Genomic DNA, 23,702 nt, shown 5'->3' with positions numbered 1-23,702 from the left:
TGACTGTCTGAGGGCAGCAGGAACTTGGAGCGCTCAGCGGTTCGGAGGAGGCTGGCTTTGTCCTGAGTGCCCTTCTTGGAGCTTGTCTGAGAAAACACCACCAGCATGGCTCTGCTGGCCCCGCCGGCAGAGGCCTTAAGGCCCGGCTGGACATTGCTTTGGGCCTGCTGGTTTTTCCTGACCTTCTGCAGCCTCCTGTTCCTCTGAGACGCCGTCTTCTCCATCCAGTGCACCAGCCGGGCCGTGACGTTGTAGACCCTCCAGTGACTAGATGAGCCAATCAGGGACGACTCTGGGAGGAAGCCCATTGACTGGTCCTCCAGACAGATGCTGTGGCGGTGGCAGGGATGCTCCTGTTGATGGCGGATCTCCACTGTGACGTTGGCTTGGTGATGGTGCGTGCGGACCCTCAGCTCCGCCGCCTGGACGTGGTGCTCGGACAGCAGGGAGGAGAAGTCGAAGGTCGCTACCCAGTGCGTGTCGTGGTAGATCAGGCCTGCGGAAGAGGGGGAACAGGGGGTTATTATTGTATTTTAATTATTTATTTATTTATTTATTTATTTTAAAATCAAGGTATGGCTCCTTTAATGTTGTTTACATGTCCACTGCCTATTGTGGAGATCTCCAGATGAATGGAAGGATAGATGGGAGTAATGGAGCTCTGAATACACACTGAGGCTGAGTGGATGGCGTTCAGATGCGCTCTAATGAAGTGTATTGGAAGGTGTATTACGGCTATAGCTCATTTCTGATGATAATTAAAAGATGTGGAATTAGCTCTAATATGAGTAGCAGGAGTTATTATGAGCTGTTTATGCACTAGGAATACAATTAGGCTCCTTATTTTTGCATTTGCACGCTTGTTAAAAATAATTGTCCGTTCCACCTTAAATGGTGCAGCAGTTACATTACGGCGCCGCAGGCGCCGTAATGTAACTGCTGCACCATTTAAGGTGGAACGGACAATTAGAAGCACACCTGAATTTTAAGCAAAAAAAAGGGGGGTTAGGTGTTAAAACACTATAATATCACTATACTGATGGAGGGTGTGGCAGAACTCGTTGATTAATTGTCAGAAACCATGGTGTGTGTGTGTAAGAGAGTGTGTGTGTGTAAGAGTGTATCCTACATACGTGTTATTTGCACCCAAGCTCCACTACCTAATTCTTTCCAAACAAACCCCGGATCGAAACCAATCATTTAACACATCCAGTGCATATCCTCTTCAAACAAGACCCAGGCTCCAGCTTTCTCACCCTCACACACACACACACACACACACACACACACACACACACACAGTGGCACACACTCGGGATACACTACCTAATCTAATCAGGCCCAAGTGTGAAAAGCGGAGAGGGTGCTGAGATGTGGATTTGGGCTAACATGTGATTTGTATGGGGATGTCTGGCGAGATGCTAATCCACATTAACCACCACCGTAGCAGCAGAGGCAGCAGCAGCAGCAGCCGCCGGGGCAGCGGAGGGGCAGACTGGGGGAGCGGGGCTGTGGGGCTCTGGGGACGGTGATGTGGATTGGCCTTGCTGAAGGTGTCTGGGTTGAATTTAGGAACATCTGACAGCTTAGAGATAATAAAAAAAAAAACCCTAAAAAACAACAGGGCAAAAACTAGAAGTGTTTCTATATGTAGAGCATTAAAAAAAATAATTAAAAAAATAATTATTATTTAAATAATTTTTAAAAAATAAACGATGGACTTTTTTTTGTTTATAGTATTGCCCTAACTTGCCAGAAAATATTATTATTTTTTATTATAATTTTTTAAGAGTGAAAAATACTGTAAAGTTTTTATAATTAAGTAATTATTTCAATATAAAAATATATATTTAATAATAAAATTAAATTAAATAATAAATTTTTTACTTTTTCAATTTTTATTTTCCACATTTTTTAAAAGTTAAATGTACTATAATTGACTCATATTGCAAGTAAAAAGTACTGAATCAATACAATTACATCTGCCCGTATTGGCATATTTCTGCCTCAGGATGGGTCAGCCTGTTCACATGGTTCCTCTGGCCCAGCTCCCAGCCCACCTGTAGCACTAGGTACCAGGGGAAATATCTGAACGTCTTGGAGGGGGGGTCTCCGAGGACTGGGTTGTGAAACACTGCTGCTGCCTTTAGGTTTTTGACCGTTTTTACTGTAGATGATTTTTTTTTTTTAAAGGTCAGGTCCACCTGCCCCCCAGCCCGTCCCTCTCTCTCACCCACTACCATTTACTCCATTCAATGAATTAAACAATAAACAGTATCTCCTTACTCTTGGACATGATGCTCCTGATGGTGTCGGCCTGTTTGCTCCTGTCCTGCTCCGTGTGATGCTCAGACGGGCTCTGTCCGGGCCTGAAGCTGCGATACAGGCGCATCATGTAGGACGGTGGATGGTGGCGAGGAACGCTGGCGTTCCGGTGGCTCCCGGACGCTCCGGCCAGGAGGATCTGGGAACACAGCACTGCGAATAAAACTCCTTGCATGTTGGTGCTCGGGTCAGCGGCTTGGAAATGACAGGTTGTGGCACCAGTCTGGCCTTTTATACCACCCCCCCTAACATCATCACCACCCCCCCCCTCATCCTCCTCCTTCTCCTCCTTAAACACCCCACACATTTAACAAGTGCCAGAGCAGAAAGCATGAAAGGAAGCCAGAGTGCCTCTTCAAGGGCCGACATGACAGCTCATCAGCTATTGAGCTGTAAATTAGGCCCCCGGCACGCATATTTTACAATGAACACTTAGATCTCTCCTTTGCGCCATATTACCGTTTACACACGTCCTGGTTTATTTCTGCGCTCTTTGAAGGCCTGAATTGTCCTGGATTGAGTTTGCTGACATTGCCGCACTCATTGATGTTCGGTTTATGGCTCCACATGAAGAAACGTGTTATTTTAGCTTAAAATCCTGCAGAAGTTCGCAAACACCAATATGAACCCAGTTTATGGTGCTTAAGGAGCAGCAGCACTGGACAACATAAGGCCATGAGACATTTCACAGTGTTAATATTCATATTTAATACAGTATTTATAATTTTTATTCATATTAAACACATCTATGAGGTGCTATGCCATGCGATATTCTATTAAATTCACATATTACACGAGTAATTCAGTACTTTTTGATATTTAGTGTACTATTTTACAGCATATTTATATTCAAAATAAATATTCATAAGCTATTTTAGATTTTCATATGCAGAAATATCGATATTAGTCGTATTAATTATGCATTGCATCCATTTAACCCCAATAAAACCTGATTTAAATAATATTTATTGTGCAATTCCAGCAATTTTTTTCCCCACCCGTACTCCGTCAAGCCCCTCCCCCCTATTCTGCGGTTGGTTAAAAGTTCATACCCACACTAGGGACCCTCTCTCAGCCAATCCTAGCTCAGAAGTGTCCATGCCACCATCCAAACACAGCACAGGGTGGGAGTTGTCAGAAAACGGGTACTTTGCGAAAACCCACCCGTTTTCCGCCACCGCGTCGCGCATGCGCAGAACGTCGCCTCGCTGCCACAATGCTTTTCTACTTGGGGAGTTAAAAAAAAAAGGAAAGAAAAGGATATCTTTGGGTCTGGAGAGCCGCCCATGAGCCCAAAACACGCTAGATCGCTTGAAGCGAAAGGCACAAGTGCGGAACGGTGTTTATAGAACCCGTGGAACCCTATGAGAACCTTTTTCGTGCAGTTTGATTCGCAGAGGACTGCGTGTTTGGTGCAATGGTGAGTAATGGGAGAAGTTTTTGCTGCACTGAGCTGGAGCTGAATGCTGGAGGTGCAGGGATGTGTGTGTGTGTAGGACCGTGCCTTGAAGGTGTGTGTGTGTGTGCATGCATGCATGTGTTGTGTGATGCATTGAAAAGAAGCACATGGCTGCACCAATGTTCATGGGATGGGAAGAAAGAGCATGCATGAGTGGATGGTGGTTTAATCCTGTGTGTGTGTGTGTGTGTGTGTGTGTGTGTTTGTATACACCCTACAGGCACCCAATTTCCATTCACACTTCACACTGTTGATATGACACAAATCCCATAAGGAGAAGTTGTTATTTGCCAGCTTCTTACTGGAATTATCCGTTCCACCTTAAATGGTGCTGCAGTTACATTCTGGCGCCCCAGGCGCCAGAATGTAACTGCAGCACCATTTAAGGTGGAACGGATAATTCCAGTAAGAAGCCTCATATGCCCGCATAGAACCCTGTTATTATTAAAGATGATGATATTTATGAAGGTCGAAACTCTCCTTTGGGGGTCTGAAGTGTGAATGTTCGGTGGTATCGAGAGTTATGAAGATTAATGATGATGAGTATCGATACCAGCCCACCAGCCAGCCCACCAGCCAGCCAGTCCACCCGCTGCTTCTGCTGCTGCTGCTGGAGCGAGCCTCACTGACTGAGGGGCAAGCCTGCCAGGCTCTGGGCTCTTATTGTTTGGGGTCAGGATTAAGTTCAGGGTCTAGGCTTGAGTTAGGCTTTTGGATTTTAATATTTTTTAATTTCAGGATTATGTTTTGGCTCTACGGGTTTGGGTTCAGAGGTTTTGTTTGGGCTTGGATTTAGCATCTAGGGGTTGTTTTAGGTTTGGGTTTAGAGTGGGTTTAAGTAAGGCTGGGGTTTGGGGTTATTTAGTGGTTGGGTTTTAGTTTTAAGTGGTTGGAGTTTAGGTTTAAGAGCTTGGGTTTTAGGTTGAACGGTTTGGGGCTTGGGTTTTAGTGCTTGGGTTTTAGTGCTTGGGTTTAAGGGTTTGGGGCTTGGGTTTGGCCTTTAGTGGTTGGGGTTTAGGTTTAAGGGCTTGAGGTTTAGTGGTTGGGTTTTAGGTTTAAGGGTTTGGGGCTTGGTTTTAGTGGTTGGGGTTTAGGTTTAAGGGCTTGGGGTTTGGGTTTGGCACTAAGTGGTTGGGTTTAAGGGTTTGGGGCTTGGGTTTGGCTTTTAGTGGTTGGGTTTTAGGTTTAAGGGTTTGGGTCTTGGGTTTGGCTTTTAGTGCTTGGGGTTTAGGTTTAAGGGTTTGGGGCTTGGGTTTGGCCTTTATTGTTTGGATTTTAGGTTTAACGGCTTGAGGTTTAGTGGTTGGGTTTTAGGTTTAAGGGTTTGGGGCTTGGTTTTAGTGGTTGGGTTTTAGGTTTAAGGGCTTGGGGCTTGGATTGGACTTTAGAGTTTAGAATTAAGGATTAAATTGACCATGTAGTTGTTGGGGGTTGGATTAGGAGATACATTTTTTAAATCAGTTTTGGGTTTTGAGGAAAGGTTAAGGATTGGGTTTAGGTTTGGTTGTAGTTTTTAAGTTTGGGTCTAGAGTTTGGGTTTAATGCTTGGTGTAGAGGTTTAGTATCTGAGTTTAGGTCTAGGGTTAAAGGATTGGCTTTCAGAGTTTAGAAGTCAGTGTTCAGGTTGAAAGCTTTGGGTTCATAGTTTAGATATAAGGTTTGAGTTTTAGGTCTAAAGGTTTGGGTCGTAGGTGTAAAGTTTAGATTTAAGTATTGGGTTTTAGGTTGGGTTTAGAGGTTTATTTGGGGGTTTGACTTTTAACCATTGCATTTGTATATAGGTTCTGGTTAGAGTTTGGGTTTGGGCTCTTGGGTTTAGGTTTGGGGTTTAGGTTTGAGTGTTGGGGTTTGGGGTTTTTACGTTTGTATTTGGCTTCTGGTTTGTGTGTAGAGTTTTAAGTTTTGAGTTTGGGGTTTAGGTTTAGGGTTTGGCTTGAGGTTTGGGAGATGTCGGAAGTCCCCCTCCCATCTCCTCCTCCTCCACCACCACCACCCCCATCCTCTAAAGCACTTTAGATCATTAAGGCCCTGTTTGAACCTGTTGAACACACGCACTCCCACCATAATCCATCTGTTTTAATCTGTTAACATTAGATTAGAGCAGTTTGCATCAGGGATTAAGATTTGTTGTCTCTCTCAGGGCTGCAGTCGGGATGAAGCTGTTAATTCGTTTAGAGCAGGCCAGGGGCTGATTCTGCTGGGGACTGCATGTTTGGAGAAGTTTAAAGTGGCTTTATATGGAGTATTTGCGCTTTAATGAGCGCTTCCTCTGGCTTCATCGTTTGTCCTCAGCTGGGTCCTCCAGCGCAGTGGAAGTCGAATAGAAATGGGCTCAGGAGTTTGGACGTGTAGGTTTTAGTGCTCGTGTTTTACATACAGATCAGAGCTGCTCGAGCCCAATGGTTACTGAGGCGGTGCCACATGTTTACATTAGCTACCAGATCTACAGATCTAATAAGTACAGCTGCTCCAGTTTAGTCTCTTCAGCCTGGCGGCAAGTACGCTTAGTGCCCAATAGCATCGCAAAGATTAGCATACTCGAGTCGACTACCAGGCCTGTCCAACGTCACTACCACAGTGCTAGAACGCCGGCTACTCCCAGGCCCGTCCAACGTCGCTACCGCAGTGCTAGAACGCCGGCTACTCCCAGGCCCGTCCAACGTCGCTACCACAGTGCTAGAACGCCGGCTACTCCCAGGCCCGTCCAACGTCACTACCGCAGTGCTAGAACGCCGGCTACTCCCAGGCCCGTCCAACGTCGCTACCACAGTGCTAGAACGCCGGCTACCAGGCCCGTCCAATGTCGCTACTGCAGTGCTAGAACGCCGGCTACTCCCAGGCCCGTCCAACGTCACTACCACAGTGCTAGAATGCCGGCTACCAGGCCCGTCCAACGTCGCTACCACAGTGCTAGAACGCCGGCTACCAGGCCCGTCCAACGTCGCTACCGCAGTGCTAGAGCGATGGCTACCAGGCCCGTCCAACGTCACTACCGCAGTGCTAGAACGCCGTCTACTCCCAGGCATGTCCAACGTCACTACCACAGTGCTAGAACGCCGGCAACCAGGCCCGTCCAACGTCGCTACCGCAGTGCTAGAACGCCGTCTACTCCCAGGCCTGTCCAACGTCACTACCGCAGTGCTAGAACGCCGGCTACTCCCAGGCCTGTCCAACGTCACTACCGCAGTGCTGGAACGCCGGCTACTACCAGGCCCGTCCAACATCGCTACCGCAGTGCTAGAACGCCGGCTACCAGGCCCGTCCAACGTCGCTACCGCAGTGCTAGAACGCCGTCTACTACCAGGCCCGTCCAACGTCACTACCGCAGTGCTAGAACGCCGGCTACCGGACCCGTCCAACATCGCTTCCGCAGTGCTGGAACGCCGGCTACTCCCAGGCCCGTCCAACGTCGCTACCGCAGTGCTGGAACGCCGGCTACTCCCAGGCCCGTCCAACGTCGCTACCGCAGTGCTAGAACGCCGTCTACTCCCAGGCCTGTCCAACGTCGCTACCGCAGTGCTAGAACGCCGGCTACCGGACCCGTCCAACATCGCTTCCGCAGTGCTGGAACGCCGGCTACTCCCAGGCCCGTCCAACGTCGCTACCGCAGTGCTAGAACGCCGTCTACTCCCAGGCCTGTCCAACGTCGCTACCGCAGTGCTAGAACGCCGTCTACTCCCAGGCCCGTCCAACGTCGCTACCACAGTGCTAGAACGCCGTCTACTCCCAGGCCCGTCCAACGTCACTACCACAGTGCTAGAACGCCGGCTACCAGGCCCGTCCAACGTCACTACCGCAGTGCTAGAACGCCGGCTACCAGGTTCATAAACATCACTGCTTGGACGACACTAGTAACTGGGCCATGCTGACACTGTGGGAGCGATGTTTGACTAGGCTAGTTGCTGGGCAGGGCTAATGCTGGGGGAGCGATGTTGGACAAGCTCCATAGCCAACTCAAGTATGCTAATCTGTGCTATGCTATAGTTCACCAAAGTACAGGGTATAAATATGACAGTAAAAATAATATACACTATATGGACAAAAGTATTGGGACACCTGCTCAATTATTGTTTCTTCTGAAATCAAAGGTATTAAAGAGCTGATCCTGCTTCTGTTGGAGTAACTGTCTCTACTGTCCAGAGAAGAAGACTTTCTACTAGATTCTGGAGGAGGAGCATTGCTGTGAGGATTTGATTGCATTCAGCTTCAAGAGCAGTAGTTAGGTCAGGATGTCATTCCCAACTCTCAAACTCTTCCCAAAAGTACTGGATGGAGCTCCTCCACCACCATCATTCCAGAGAACACAGTTCCTCCACTGCTCCACAGCTCCTCAATGCTGGGGGGCTTTATACCCCTCTAGCCCACGGCTGGCATTAGGCAGCATGGAGCCAATAGGGTCATGATGCTGATCTGCTCCAGAGAGTCCTATTCTATTGGCAGTACTTCTTTGTGTGTGTGTGTGTGTGTGTGTGTGTGTGTGTGTGTGTGTGTGTGTGTGTGTGTGTGTGTGTGCATCTGCACATCTATGTCAGCAGTGGGTGCAGCTTAAAGTAGCTGAATGCATTCATTAGATGCGGTGTCCACAAGTATTTGGACATGTAGTGTGTGTATAAATAATATAGTGTTTATTTGTGTCTGTGATGAAACACTAGGGGGCGCATGTCCAACGTCTTCATCAGTGATTATCAGGACTGGTAGCCGCTGTTAGCTGAAGGTGAGTTGAGGTCCGGTGCGGTCAGTGCAGTGTGTGTGTGTGTGCTGTCTCTTCATCACTAGGATGTGGAGAATAGTGCAGAAGTACACACACACATACACACACACACACACACACACACACTCTTACACCCACAGGCATGCAGAGGGGAATCAGGTCAGTCGGAAAAGGATGTTTAAAAAAAAAAGCCTCATCCATCTTGAGAGATACAGAGCAGAGCAGCAGCGGAAACAGGCAGGTAACACGTGTGTGTGTGTGTGTGTGTGTGTGTGTGTGTGTGTGTGTGTGTGTGTTGGGGGGGGGCAGCTGACATATAGCCTAGACTTGCATAATACAGACACACACACACTGCTGCACTATAAAAGTGCATGTGCACACCCTCACACACACACACACACACACACACACACACGTTTGAGCATTCTCAGCACAAACACACACAATGTAGGGCATGCACACACACACACACTCTACTTTCACTGCAAGGCTGTCCAAAAGTTTGTGGACATGCCTTCTAATAAGTGCATTCAGCTACTTGAAGTTGCACCCATTGCTGATACAGATTCTATGCACACACACATACACACACATATACACACAGCTTGTCTAGTCCCTGTAGAAAAGAACTACTGCCAATAGAATAGGACTCTCTGGAGCAGATCAACATCATGACCCTATTGGCACCATGCTGCCTAATGCCAGGTGTGGGCTAGAGGGGTATGAAGCCCCCCAGCAGTATTGAGCTGTGGAGCAGTGGAAGAGCTGTGTTCTCTGGAATGATGGTGGTGGTGGTGGTGGAGCTCCATCCAGTACTTTTGGGATGAGTTGGGGATGATGAGGTGGGGTGGTGGTGATCATCATCCAACATCCTGAGCTCACTAATGCTATTCTCACTGAATGCAATCAAATCCTCACAGCAATGTTCCTCCTCCAAAATCTAGTAGAAAGTCTTCTTCTCTGGTCAGTAGAGACAGTTACTCCAACAGAAGCAGGATCAACTCTTTTCAATAGCCTTGATTTCAGAAGAAATAGTGAATGAGCAGGTGTCCCAATACTTTTTTTTTTTAACATGTGAATCATGTTACACAGGTAAGACAATGTAGAGTTAGGAGTCTTACCCAAGCGCTCTTTTTAGTGAAGTGTAGTGGAGTGTGGTGGGCTTTCGAGCCATGGTGCACCTCAGGGAGGGTGGAGAAGGAGAAGGCAGTGTTCTGCACTCTGTGCAGTGCTCTCAAGTCTACCACAGCTTCCTGCCCTCTACCACTAAACAGAAAGTAATAGAGGATCAAACATCTGCTGCTGTCACATCCTGCTCAGAAATCCAGAGGAAACCGTGGCTCCACCTTGTCTGTCACTCTGCTTGTGTTTAAAGCGATAGTTTGGTAAAAAATTGGTGGGTGGGTGTAACCCTGACTTTGATATTGTTGTATCGAGTTGCTGTAGTTGGTGCGAGTGCTCTGCTGTAGCTGGGATTGCAACAGCTACAGCAGAGCACTCGCAACCCCGCCTACAGCAGAGCCTTCGCACTCGCAACCCATGCTGTACCTGAGATTGCGAGCGCGAGGGCTCTGCTGTAGCTGAGGTTTGCGAGCGCGAGGGCTCTGCTGTAGGCGGGGTTTGCGAGCGCGAGGGCTCTGCTGTAGCTGGGGTTTGCGAGCGCGAGGGCTCTGCTGTAGCTGGGGTTTGCGAGCGCGAGGGCTCAGCTGTAGCTGGGGTTTGCGAGCGCGAGGGCTCAGCTGTAGCTGGGGTTTGCGAGCGCGAGGGCTCAGCTGTAGCTGGGGTTTGCGAGCGCGAGGGCTCAGCTGTAGCTGGGGTTTGCGAGCGCGAGGGCTCAGCTGTAGCTGGGGTTTGCGAGCGCGAGGGCTCTGCTGTAGCTGGGGTTTGCGAGCGCGAGGGCTCTGCTGTAGCTGGGGTTTGCGAGCGCGAGGGCTCTGCTGTAGCTGGGGTTTGCGAGCGCGAGGGCTCTGCTGTAGCTGGGGTTTGCGAGCGCGAGGGCTCTGCTGTAGCTGGGGTTTGCGAGCGCGAGGGCTCTGCTGTAGCTGGGGTTTGCGAGTGCGAGCGCGAGGGCTCTGCTGTAGCTAGGGGTTTGCGAGCGCGAGCGCCCTGCTGTAGCTGGGGTTTGCGAGCGCGAGCGCCCTGCTGTAGCTGGGGTTTGCGAGCGCGAGCGCCCTGCTGTAGCTGGGGTTTAGCGAGCGCTAGTGCCTCGCTGTAGCTAGGGGTTTAGCGAGCGCGAGCGCCCCGCTGTAGCTAGGGGTTTAGTGAGCGCCCTGCTGTTGCTGGGGTTTAGCGAGCGCTAGTGCCTCGCTGTAGCTAGGGGTTTAGCGAGCGCGGGGTTTAGCGACCGCTGTAGCTAGGGGTTTAGCGAGCGCGAGCGTGAGTGCTCTGCTGTAGCTAGGGGTTTAGCGAGCGCTAGTGCCTCGCTGTAGCTAGGGGTTTAGCGAGCGCGAGCGCCCCGCTGTAGCTAGGGGTTTAGCGAGCGCTAGCGCCTCGCTGTAGCTAGGGGTTTAGCGAGCGCGAGCGCCCCTCTGTAGCTAGGGGTTTAGCGAGCGCGAGCGCGTGGGCTCTGCTGTAGCCGGGGGTTTGCGAGCGCGAGGGCTCTGCTGTAGCTGGGGGTTTGCGAGCGCGAGGGCTCTGCTGTTGCCGGCGGTTGCGAGCGCGAGGGCTCTGCTGTTGCCGGCGGTTGCGAGCGCGAGGGCTCTGCTGTTGCCGGCGGTTGCGAGCGCGAGGGCTCTGCTGTTGCCGGCGGTTGCGAGCGCGAGGGCTCTGCTGTTGCCGGCGGTTGCGAGCGCGAGGGCTCTGCTGTAGCTGGGGTTTGCGAGTGCAAGCGCGAGCGCGAGGGCTCTGCTGTAGCCGGGGGTTGCGAGCGCGAGGGCTCTGCTGTTGCCGGCGGATGCGAGCGCGAGGGCCCTGCTGTTGTCTCTTCAGAGCGAGGAAGGAACAGGTGTGGCTCTTGTGTAAACAGCCGCTCTGCCTCTCTCTGAGCTCCTTCTGCAGAAGCTAATGACTGAACCAGGCTTCAGGAAATCCACGCTTAGGAGCTTCAGCTCAGTCTAAATAAGGAACCGGCTCTGGTTCGCTACGGTTTCTGGTTCTGTTTGTTTTGGGAAGCAGAAGATCCAGTCCAGTTTCCTTTAGCTTGCTTGTGAAGACGGTGCCTTTTCAAAAGTATTGGGACGCTTTTCTGAATGTTACTGGCCTGAAGCTGGTTAATCAGCGCTGCACCCATGTGGGAATTCCTGGCTGATGCAGACATCCGATAGAAGTACTTTTGTACGTACAGTTTGTTTATGGACACCCCTTCTGACCAATGCATTCAGCTACTTGGATTTTGCTGACCGATTGCTGACGCACACAGCTTGTCTAGACCCTGTAGAGAAGAAGTACTGCCAATAGAATAGGACTCTCTGGAGCAGATCAACATCATGACCCTATTGGCACCATGCTGCCTAATGCCAGGCGTGGGCTAGAGGGGGTATAAAGAAAGATGGGTGGCGATCATCCAACATCCTGACCTCACGTAAACGTTCTTGTCGCTGAATGCAATCAAATCCTCGCAGCAAGGCTCTACTTCAAAATCTAGTAGAAAGCCGCCTTCTTCCCTGGACAGTAGAGACTGTCACTCCAACAAAAGCTGGATAAACGGTTTTTAGTACCTTTTGATTTCAGAAGAAAGCATGAATGAGCAGGTGTCCAAATACTTTTGTCAATTTAGTGTATCTGGTGAAGGTGATCTATTATCGTATGAGCTAAAGCTAATGTGAGCCTGAGAGTGAATGTGTGTGGGTGAATGAGTGTGACGTGTGTGACGTACGTGTGTGTGTGTGTGTGTGTGTGTGTGTGTGTGTGTGTGTGTGTGTGTGTGTGAGTAAGTGAGAGAAGCAGTGTGTTGGTATGTGTGTGTAAAATGCGTGCTATAAACATACTTCCATTACCTCCTCTGTGTTGTTTGTCTTCCTGTGTGTGTGTGTGTGTGTGTGTGTGTGTGTGTGGACATTTAGAGCAGCAGGTTAATCTTGAGGAAATCTTTCCAATTCATGTGGTAACCAGTGAGAGAGTGTGTGTTGAGGCTTTTGAGGGTATATATGACTCGAAGAGGCTGAAGTGTTACTCTATTCATCAGATATATATATATATGTGTGTGTGTGTGTGTGTGTGTGTGTGTGTGTGTGTTTTTGCTCCAGAAGTGTTGTCTCAGGGATGTCCTCGACTTACTGACCACCTTTCTTTACACAGGATGTAATTAGTGCTGCTTAATGGGGTCAGGGTCCGCACGTAGAAGGATTCCTGCACTGAATAACATCTAATTAAAAGTGGTCCAGCAGAATAAGGCACGGTCACGATGACCAGAGGGTCGCTAATTCGAATCCCGGTCAGGCAGCAGCCAGCCAGCCAGAGCACAACTGGCCTCACATCACTCCGGTGCAGTGCAGGCGTCTGCAGGCTGATGGATCAGAGCCGGTACCTTCATCTTCCCGATTTGTGAGGGCAGCGTAGATGTATCCTTCACTGCCGTACGTATCCCATAATCCTCTGGGTCAGCACCCGCTTGTCTTATAAGTGAACATGGCAGTGGAATCGGCGAATTATGGCAATTGAGCTAAGCTAATTAACCCACCCACCCAATAGGACTACGCCCCGTTCACCTGTAATGCGCCCGACACTGGGAGGCTTATCGAAGGTGGGGGGGGGGATCGGCTCGACTGACTAACTAGTAGCATTATGGCTAATACAGTCGAGGGGGTGGACCAGCTTGACTGGCTAATGAGTAGCATGCTAGCTGCATTGGCTGGCACCGGGTCCCCAGCTCCAATACATCAGCCAGCTGACGCCTGTGCCAGCCAGCATCCCAATGGTAGTGCTGAGGGGAGAGGGAGAGAGCGCCATCTACCCATCCCCGAGAGAGCATGGGCACCTGTGCTCTCTCAGGCTCCGGCAACTGATGGCAAAGCAGCATGGCCCAGGTGAGCCTCTCTGAGGCCTTGAGAAAGAAGGGTGGAGATGTTGTATAGGAGTCTGGGAAGGACTTTAAACAGGTCTCAGAACAGTTAGATATCAGCCACTGTTCCGCCGCCCACTGAATCATCTACAAGAGGAACAGCTGACCAACATGTCCAGGTCAGGACGTTCTGTCAAGATCAGCCCAACAGTCGTAAACATCATAAAAGGTCATTTTAGTTTAATTACATCTAGTAGAAAGTCTTCTTCCCTGGACGGTAGAGACAGTTACTCCAACAGAATGAGGATACACTCTTGATTTCAAAAGAAACCATGAATGAGCAAGTGTCCAAATACTTCTGTCCATATAACGTATACAGTATTACCTCCACAGAGATCAGAGCTCCAGGTGTTTAAATATATTCATGGGATGGCTGTATGACCCCATGTCCTCACAATGTATGAAAACAGTGTGTGTGTGTGTGTGTGTGTGTGTGTGTGTGTGTGTGTGTGTGTGTGTGTGTGTGTGTGTGTGTGTGTGTGTGTGGAACTGCAGCTTGTAGTTGAGCTCCTTCAGTGCAGAGGGGTGCTGGTGAGTAAGACTGAAAGGGTCCGCCTCCACATCCTCTTAACACACACACACACACAGATTTACCATGCTTCCTCGCCTGTGTGTGTGTGTGTGTGTGTGTGTGTGTGTGTGTGTGTGTGTGTGTGTGTGTGTGTTCACGAGTGTCCTTTCTCTACTCTGCAGTGTTAATGAGGGAGAAGCAGCGGCACGGAGTTGACGCTCTCGCGCACTCCCTCTCTCTTTTTGAGGACGGGCTAAATAATGAAAGACCGCCCACACACACTCTCGCTCACTCTCTCTCTCACACACACACACACACACACACACACCCTTACACACGCTCGCACGCTGCTGTGAAGAGACACAGGCGGAGAATGGAGGGGTGAGACTCTGTGAGCTGTTTGGATGGTGAACTCGGAGACAGGTACAGGCTGTGTGTGTGTGTGTGTGTGTGTGTGTGTGTGTGTGTGTGTGTGTGTGTGTGTGTGTGTGTGTGTGTGTGTGTCTCTGCTTGGCGAGGTTCTAGCGATTGTTGTTTGTGCAGAGTTGATGGTTTCAGTGATGGAGATCTCAGACGTTGTTATGACGTGTTTATTACACGCTGTTCGTTACAGTAGCTTAAAGTTTTGCACCGGAGCTACGAGGCTAATGTTGCTAACAAGTAATGGGAGCTTATGTCCACCAATTAGCATGCTGCTAACTACATGTCTAAACCGTCACACACACTCCTCAAACCGTGTGGCGATATTCAGTAATCTCTGATAGACCTGATGAGCAGCATCTACTGTGTGTGTGTGTGTGTGTGTGTGTGAGAAAGTTTGGTCATAATGTGACACAAAATGACACATAAATAAATTAAATGTGTAATTAATACATGTATAGTATGTACATCTAATTTAATTTATATAGATCATTTATATCTAATTTATTTATTACACAATATAAAAAATAACATGCAGTATAACACACATGTTGTCGCTGCATGTGTAATATATACCCCCACACTGATTTTAATATATTATAAAAATCCATTTGTTAAAATGTTCTGTTATGGCCTAAATGCTGCTTTATTATATATATAGAACATTTATTTTTTCTGAATTAACATTTAGAACAATTTATTATTATAATAAATTAAAACGCAGTGTGTGGGTATGTATTATATATATGCCGTGATGTGTGTTTATATGTGTGGTTTAAAAAGAAAATATGTCTTATAATAATATTATAAAATAGAATATGATTTTTAAAATATTTTTTATAGATTATGGATGACAGGATTAATACATAATGCTGCTTTATTTATTCATTTTTATAATTATTTTATTTATTTATTATTTATTTATTATTTAAAGTGTCATTTATTATTATTGTTATTAGTAATAATAATTATTCCTTTCATTCATAAATATTTACATGGTGTACAGAGCAGCCACAGGGCGCAATATTATATAAAAATATATAAGTAAATAAGCCCTCCCTTTGTTTTTGGAACCAGGTTAGCATTGTTAGCATTGTCGGTTGCTAACAAATTTGCTAACACATTTCTGTGGTATTTTGAGCGTCCAAACACCCTGGAAACACGTCCACTAATAGAAGTTGGACAGTCCTGAGTGTAGAGGACTGACGGACTGACGGACGGACGGACGGTGTGACTGACTGACTCTACAACACTTGGATTTGAAGCTATTGGGTTTTGGTGAGACTCTCCCGACTTCGGGCGTTCCGGTTTGAAACTGACCCTTGTGGTTGAAAGAGACCCTGACCCTTCCTGTGTCCTCACTGAGAGGTCTTTGAATGTTCGTGAATAAGGGGTGATGTAGTGGAGCCTGTTGGGCCTCTACCTTCGTCCACATGCTTTCAGTTTACTGACTGTTCAGGGCCCGTCTCCAGGCCCGTCTCCAGGCCCGTCTCCAGGCCCGTCTCCAGGCCCGTCTCCAGCACTGCTTGTAATGCCGTTATCTCGTGAAAGGCGTTCATATGAGCGTGCCGGCGATGGCGTGACCGCGGACACACTCCTGCAGCGCCTGTGTTTGCGTTTGTTTGTCTGTCTGATGTGTAACGATTGTCAGCTGATGGTAAATGGGAGCCACATGACCTGCAGATTATAGGAGTCAGGAGCTGCAGTCGGCTGGAAAATCATAAATTATAGACGGCATTTCTAAAATAGATTTACCGCCCGGGCACTCCGGGGTTCTCCAGGACTTCAGCAGGCAGTGCTGGTCTCTCCGAGTGGGCAGGACGTGTATGTGTGTGTGTGTGTGTGTGTGTGTGTGTGTGTGTGTGTGTGTGTGTGTGTTTCTTCAGATGGAGATCTGTCTGTAATGAAAGGTCAGTCAGGAGTCCAGTTAGTCTGTGATGATCAGTTGAGGATGGGGATTGTTAGGGTCAGCAGGTTCAGTCGACTCTGAGGGTCCGTCAGAGAGCCCCCTCGTTAATGACTGTGTAACAGTACAACACGCACACACATGACTAACCCTAACCCTAACCCAAATAAACAGAAAGTCAGTGATCAGTGAGAGTGTCTACCTGTAATTAACTCTATATAACATTAGAATAAACCCAAATAAACATAAAGTCAGTGGTCAGTGAGAGTGTCTACCTGCAATTAACTCTATATAACATTAGAATAAACCCAAATAAACATAAAGTCAGTGGTCAGTGAGAGTGTCTACCTGTAATTAACTCTATATAACATTAGAATAAACCCAAATAAACATAAAGTCAGTGGTCAGTGAGAGTGTCTACCTGTAATTAACTCTATATAACATTAGAATAAACCCAAATAAACATAAAGTCAGTGGTCAGTGAGAGTGTCTACCTGTAATTAAATCTATATAACATTAGAATAAACTCAAATAAACAGGCAGTGGTCAGTGAGAGTGTCTACCTGTAATTAACTCTATATAACTTCAGAATAAACCCATATAAACAGGCAGTGGTCAGTGAGACTGTCTAACTGTAATTAACTCTATATAACTTCAGAATAAACCCATATAAACAGGCAGTGGTCAGTGAGAGTGTCTACCTGTAATTAACTCTATATAACTTCAGAATAAACCCATATAAACAGGCAGTGGTATGTATGTGGCATGTTCAAACATTCTGCTACTCTTTATGGTTCTGTGCTGGATTAAATGGTACTGCGGATTGGTGGAAGGTTCTACATCGAAGCGAGTCAAAGAACCCTTTTCGGTTCTATAAAGGCCCCTTTTTGTTCGGAGCGTATAGTACAGTATATAACAGTAATGATGGAATACCGTCACGTTGCTCACCCTCAGTCTCCACCTCAGTACATTTATAGCTGTTTTATAATAAGACGAGTCATTTTGAGTGTAGGTGTGTCCGTAGCTGACGCCCCTCCCACTCCCTGCCTACTGTACCCTGATAGGCTGCCTCTACATTTCCATACACTGATTCACACTGGAGGCTTCATGAGCTTGATACACTCATCTCCAGAGTGAGGATATGAAGGTGTGAGGGTGGGGATTAATTTCTCATCATGGCCAAACCCTGAAAGCTGCTTACCCTATTCATTCACAATTAACAGGAGTGTGTGTGTGTGTGTGTGTGTGTGTGTGTGTGTGTTTTCAGGGGTGTGTGTGTGTGTAGTCATTTCTGGAGTGGCACAGGATGTGTGTTTCAGTTTAAGCCGTGTCCAAATGAAACATTGGGAGTAGTCTGGTGTAATTTGGTTCTATTCCTGAAGTTAAACACAGTGTGTGAGTGCGGCTGGTGTGTGTTGGGTGGTACCCTTGGCTCTGTTGGCAAGGGCGCTGTGTTTGGCTCAGGCTGGCTTTGGTGGGCCTTGAAGACCCTCATCCATGTTTGGTCATGTTTGGCGTCTGAGGAGATGGTCCAGTGCGGTCAAAACCACCCAAATTTGGGTCATTTCCACAACCAAGCCCTCGTGCCGTCATCACCATTCCAGGCATGGACTCCTCAAGACCTCTGAAGGTGTCCTGCTGGGGTCTCTGAAGCACCAAGGATCCTTTACAAAGTCCAGTAAGTTGTGAGGTGGGTGTGGCCTCCATGAGCATCGGTGAACCTTGGTCACCCGGTCAGTTCAGCGGTTGCCTTTTCTTGCAGCACTTTTGGTGTCTAGAACATCACAGGTTGGTTCTCGTCAACCGTTATATCTTCATGGCGAGCTACCGTTAGCTAATCCGTCCTACAGAACCGGCTTAGAAGAATATTGTGGGTGGTCTCAGTGGAATGCAGAGGTCAGTATCTACCAAAAGTGTTCCAAGGAAGGGCAACCGGTGATCCGGCAAGAGAGCCGTGGCTGCCCGAGGCTCTCATTGATTGATTGATGCTGATGGAGGCCCCGCCCACCTCACAACTCGCAGGACTTCTAAAAGGATCTGCTGCTAACGTTGGTCTCAGTGCTTCAGAGACCCCAGCAGGACACCTTCAGAGGTCTTGTGGAGTCCGTGCCTCGGTGGTTCTGAGCCGCTGTGGCGGCACAAGGGGAACCTGTTCAGTGTTGGGCAATTAGGTGGTACTAATGTTACGGCTGATGGGGGTGCACATGGCGGGACGACCTCAGTACCTGATGTTTTTAAGAGTTGGGGAGGAGGCACAGATGCCCTCCAATCATTTTATTTTGATGCACTGACTTTTTTTTTGTTGTTGCAGAAGTTAGATTAAGTAAGTAAATAATTAATTAATTTATCTAATTTGTTGATTGATTAATTCATTAATTATTTAAAAATTACTAGTTTAATAATAAATAAATAAATAAATAAATAAAGTTAATTCATTATATATAATATATGTATATATATGTATTTTATTTAATTTTATTTTTTACTAGTTTTGTAAATATAATGTTATAATATTGTCATTATAAATAGTATAATATAAATGTTGTTATTATTATTATTATTATTAATAATAATAATAATAATTAATAATATTATTTATTGTGTGTATTCTTAAACATTGATTGTAAACTGTTACAGGTTTAGGCCGTCTGTTGCTCGTTAGCTGTATTAGCCTGACCGCTCCAGTGTAAAGGAGTAGAACTGGTCACTGGCCGAGCACGTCTCGTCTGATTTGAGTGTGTTTGGGGTAAGAGGGGGATTTTTGGGGATATTTTGAAGACGCTGGTTGTTTGGTTTTAGTTGATGAGTCTGGGCCCGTGGGGTTGAAGTGTATTGGCTGTGAAAAGCATGCTGGGATTAAAGCACATAACAACAGTGTGTTTTAGAAAATGAAGGAAAGATTGATGAACATCATTTATCTCCAGTCTGCTCATCAAAGCTCCAGTCCGATTACTCCACCGTCGGGGGATTTGGAAGGATTAGGCCTTCTGTGTTATTGTGATTATGCCTTTCAGCAGGGGGGGTGTGGAGAGTTATGCAAACTTGTGTATGATGGTGATTGGGTGTGTATGCGATGTCGAGCGCTGGGTAGATTACTGGAGACGTGCAATTCTGTACTGAGTGCTAATGTCACAACCAGTAACGTGATCTTTTAGATTGTGTAAAACCGGGGATGTGGGTTTTGGTTGATTTTGAGATTCACACTGAATATTCAGAGTTTGGGCAAAGATTGTAGTGAGATTTTGTAAAATTGATGGATATATATGATAGATATATATATATATATATAAATTAAATATAACCTGTGAAACGAGACTATGCAAAGCATATATATATATACACACACACACACACACACACTAATTTATTTTATTTAATTTCTTTGTATATATGTAATATATATATATATATATATATATATATATATATATATATATATATATATATATATATATATATATTTTTTTTTTTGTGTATATATGTGTGTGTGTGTGTGTGTGTGTGTATGTGTGTGTGTGTGTATATATATATATATATATATATATATATATATATATATATATATATATATAAATAAAATTAGGGATTATTATCAAGGTTTTATACCACCCGATCAGAGTCTCTTAATGCTGACATACTTTACTATAAATAATTTCACAGTAAACTGCAGTAAATTCGCTGTATTTTTAGCACCAGGTTCTAAAATCAGACTAAATTCTAATGTAATTCTAATAGTGTTTAATATCTTACAGTCCAGTCGGACTGACCCACCTGACCTTTCAGCTCCCAGCTCCTTTAGCTACAGCTCTGCAGTCTGATCACTTAGCATGTGTGCATTAGCATTAGCATTAGCATTAGCCTCCTCCTCGGGTCTGAATGCGCTGCTCAGAGCTGGTTTAGAACCAGAGAACGGAGCCTGGTTCTCTCACTGGTAGAACATTAGAGCATTTCCACCATAGTCTGGGTTCTAATCAGGCAGAATTCAGGAGGAAAGACGGGATGGAGGAACGTTAGATCTTCCTAAATGGAGATGGTTTCACTCTTCCAGAAAATGCTGCTCTGTTTTCTTGATTTAGATGAGGGTGTAGATCCTCCTCTTCTGACAGATGAATTTCACTCTTGACCTGCTGCTCTGAGAAATTCAGTTCCTGTTACAAATTTCGGTTTCAGATTCAGATTCAAATTCAGTTTCAAATTCAGATTCAGTTTCAGATTTTGTTTCTCATTTGTAAACAATAAAATGTAGTTTCAGATTCAAATTCAGATTCAGATTTTAAATTTCTTCTTTGCAAACAATGAAATTTAATTCCAGATTCAAATTCAGATTCAATTTCAGATTAAGATTTTAGGTTTCTCTTTTGCAAACAGTAACATTTTAATTCCAGATTTAAATACAGATTCAAATTCAGTTTTAGATTTTAGGTTTCTCCTGTGTAAACAACGAAATCGAAGTCCAGATTCAAATTCGGTTTCAGATTTTGTTTCTCATTTGTAAACAATAAAATGTAGTTTCAGATTCAAATTCAGATTCAATTTCAGATAAAAATTTTAGGTTTCTCTTTTGCAAACAATTACATTTTAATTCCAGATTTTAATTCAGATTTAAATTTAGTTTCAGGTTTTAAGGTTTTCCTTTGACAACAATAAAGTTTAAATCCAGATTCAAGATTTAACTTCCGAATTCAGTTCCAGTTTAAATTCAATTACATTTACATACAGCTCATAATTTGCTACAAATTGAAAGTACTAACATTTTCTAACTTCTTGAACCCGTATTTGTGGGCGCGTCACTGAGCCTTTTCCTGCCGCGCGTGTGTGTGTGTGTGTGTGTGTGTGTGTGTGTGTGTGTGTGTGTGTGTGTTTGCATGTGAATGGTCGCAGCTGAAGTGTGTGTGAAGGTACGCTGGCTGCAGTTGTGGTGCAACGCAGGAAGCTCAGGGAGGAAGCGGTGTGTTCCGGTGCAGTGAGGGATGATCAGAGAGCCGTGCAGGGTGGGGATCTGCTGCTGCTTCTGCTCTGCAGATTTGAGCTGTGATTGACTAACACTGATGACGCCGTTGCTCAAACGGACCTTTCAAAACTCAGGGACACTGACTGTTGCACTGTGCGGAGGGGTGGAGGGTGGTGGGGGCTGTTTTTTGTGGGGGGTCTCTTCTTTGTGCTTGTCTATAATAAGGGGGCTTTGGGCTGCTCTGGTTCTCTGCTGGGTTTTTGCGCTGCTGAGGAAGTGCGAGGACAAAAGAACTGACTTTTTTTGTGGAAGTGGAAGTTGTGCGTGGAGATGGAGATGGTGAAGTCACTTCCTCCACTGCTGCTCTGTGTCTTTTGGCTGTTCGAGAGGAAAGACATGGCTGGGGGTCCTGCTGTTGATTCCGATTTCTCGTTGCGCCCCACCCACATCCTGCTAAGGTGTGCCGGCGGTTGAAGGATGAGAAGAGTGTGATGACTGTGGTGGTTCCCCTGCAGAAGCACCCCGCCCAGGGTCATGGATGCTGTTCCATTGGCTGAAATATCCAGTGTTGCACCACAACGACGTGACCTTATGGGCCTGTATGGTGTTTTCACACCTGCTGTTTTAGTGAACTCATGGTATGAACATCCATGACATACCGACCTACTTCCCATCGTCATCGCCCATGTGGGCTGCGTCTCCTTATACTTGACACTGATTGGTTTGTAGAGGGGTGTGTGTCTGATGTCGGTGTGTCTCGTCAGTTGGGGGGGGGGGGGGTTAAACCTTTTCCTGGAATAAAATAAATGAATGGATGAACAGGTTGACTTGGTTTGCCAAACTGCTGATATTACAGCATAAATACCATCAGCACCGACCTAAAGCTCAGACGTTGAGAAGACTTTCAACCCACCAAATGAATGAGCTTGTTGTGCAGCAGTTATATCATCACTAATGGATATAATCGTAGCCATGTGTTCCCGCCACTTCCTCTAATTGGTCCCAACGAAAAGTCCCAACCCAACCATGGTTCAGTTTAATCCAGCCTGAGAACCCCTTTGACCTGATCTGACCAGATTTTGGTCCTTTTGTCTGGTCCGTAATCTGAGGCACCTTTTAGGCCCTCTATTCTTTAGTTTCGGGTGCTGATACTGACTACAGTACTTGAGTACAGGACTGTTATTGATAAATATAATATTATACAGAATATCAGCAACATCCTGGTGTCTGTTTTGGGGGACAGAAAGATGATCTTGGTGCATCCTTAATTTGATGGTAGCCATGGCCATGGCCTAAAGGTCAGAGAAGCAGTTTGTTGATCTGAAGGTTGCTGGTTCGAGCCCTAGAACCAGCATCCATGGCTGAGGCACCCATCCAACCCCCAATTGCTCAATTGCTCCCTGAGTGACATTTGAATTCCATGGTACCTTTTAGAGAACCAAACTGTGATGTTCTAGACAATGACTTGGTCAGACCATCTCCACCAGAACATCAGTCAGGTCTTGTGGGGTGTTCCCAGCATGCAGTAGTCAGTACCTACCAAAAGTGGTCCAAGGAAGGACGACCGGTCAACGGTAAGTTGGGTAAAGTTGGTGCCCAAGGCTCATTGATGCTGATGGAGGACCACCTGCCCACCTCACAACTTAAAGGATCTGCTGCTAACGTTTATCTTGGTGCCAGATTCTTCGTGGGCAGGTCCTGGGATGTTCTTGCCTCAGTGGGTCAGAGCTGCTTTAGCTGCACGAGGGTGTAGGTGGTGTAGGTAGTTAGTTTTTGATTGGTTTAGACGATTTACTCATGTTTGCCACCTTGTCTCTTCGTATTTCAGCCCTATATTAGTGGGCACTTCTTTCGAACCCGGGGGGACGTCCACGCTTGTGCTGTGTCTTTCTGTAAACACAGGCATTGCCGTTCATGTCCCACTGTGACCCCGGAGGCCCGCCGCTCCGCTCCGCTCCGCTCCGCTCTGTAGTTGTATATGGAGCTAATGGAGCTCTTGACTCTTGACTTCTCAGTCTGGTTGAGTCTCTGTGAGGTTTTCCAGGCAGCTGCTTTTCACCACCATTACAGAGTGCGGCAATGGCAGGCCTGCGCTGTCTCATCATCCTCCGGTGAGGTCATCCTGTTTGGGGTTTTGGGTTATTCAGTGCTGGCAGTAGACTGACTGAACATTCGTCTTTCCACAGCTGTCTGCGCGCCCTGAACCCTCGGAGTAAAACATTTTTAGTGGTTTATGTGACGAGATGCTAAAAACAGGAAAGACTTAGACTTGGACAACAATCAACACATTTCCTTACACTATGTCCAAATATTTGTGGACACCCCGTCTAATGGATTTATTAAGTTACTTTGAGTTGCACCCAGCTCACACACAGCTTGTCTAGTCCCTGTAGAGCATAAACCTATCAGCACCATGCTGC

General features: G+C 46.6%; 1 protein-coding gene across 2 annotated transcripts in view; it reads left to right on the top strand.

Moving 5' to 3' along the window:
- Positions 1 to 3,572: 3,572 nt before the first annotated feature.
- Positions 3,573 to 23,702, top strand: part of pald1a (phosphatase domain containing paladin 1a) — a 79,926-nt gene continuing 59,796 nt past the window's right edge. Inside the window, exon 1 of one of the 2 annotated variants that reach the window (XM_072667660.1) lies at positions 3,573 to 3,745. The gene's annotated coding sequence lies outside the window, so the exon portion shown is untranslated. Of the gene's footprint in view, positions 3,746 to 14,212; positions 14,429 to 23,702 lie in introns of those variants that run through there. The other variant, XM_072667659.1, reaches the window with a different exon arrangement.

This window comes from Salminus brasiliensis, chromosome 22 (genome assembly GCF_030463535.1).
Source record: "Salminus brasiliensis chromosome 22, fSalBra1.hap2, whole genome shotgun sequence".
In the NCBI taxonomy this organism is placed as follows: Eukaryota; Metazoa; Chordata; class Actinopteri; order Characiformes; family Bryconidae; genus Salminus; species Salminus brasiliensis.
The sequence above is the reverse complement of the archived record's forward strand: the minus strand, read 5'-3'. Positions and strand labels throughout refer to the sequence as shown.